Source organism: Microtus ochrogaster, chromosome 4 (assembly GCF_000317375.1).
Source record: "Microtus ochrogaster isolate Prairie Vole_2 chromosome 4, MicOch1.0, whole genome shotgun sequence".
In the NCBI taxonomy this organism is placed as follows: Eukaryota; Metazoa; Chordata; class Mammalia; order Rodentia; family Cricetidae; genus Microtus; species Microtus ochrogaster.
In genome coordinates this window covers 30,324,978-30,325,626 of record NC_022011.1, presented here as the reverse complement: position 1 = coordinate 30,325,626, position 649 = coordinate 30,324,978, and positions in this window count along the sequence as shown.

The window sequence follows — 649 nt, the reverse complement described above, 5'->3', positions numbered from 1 at the left end:
GAGTTCGAGACCAGCCTGGTCTACAGAGCTAGTTCCAGGACAGGCTCCAAAGCCACAGAGAAACCCTGTCTCGAAAAACCAAAAAAAAAAAAAAGCATCTTCAGAGAGGAAGGAGTTATCCAGCTCACAACTTCAGATTTCAGTCTGTCCTGACAAGGAAATCACCACAGTGGGACCCTGAGAGAGAGCTGGTCACATTACATCCAGAGTCAAGCAAGGACAGCAAAGAATTAATGTATTCTAGTGCTCAGCTTGCTTCCTCTTCTTACACAGCCTATGATCTCCTGCCAAGGGAATGTTACCGCAGTGGGCGGGTCTTCCAATGAACTTCAATTAATGTAATCAAGATTGCTCTTCATAAGCAGGCCCAGCGGTCTGCCTCTCAGGTAGTTCTGCATTCTGTTAAGTTGACAAGTAACCATTGCCCTTCTTGTATGGGCATCTAACTTGGCTCTGTTCGATAGAAATGTAGTATGAGCCGTGTGATTTCAAGTTTTGTACTAGTACATTACAAAAATTAGAATCAGGTGGCAATAATAGCTTCAAAGCTTTTGTTTTCATATGAGTCTTTTGCCTGCTTGTGTGTCTGTGTACCACATTCGTGCATTGCCAGGGGAGGCCAGGAGACGTTGGATCCCTGGTGCTGTAA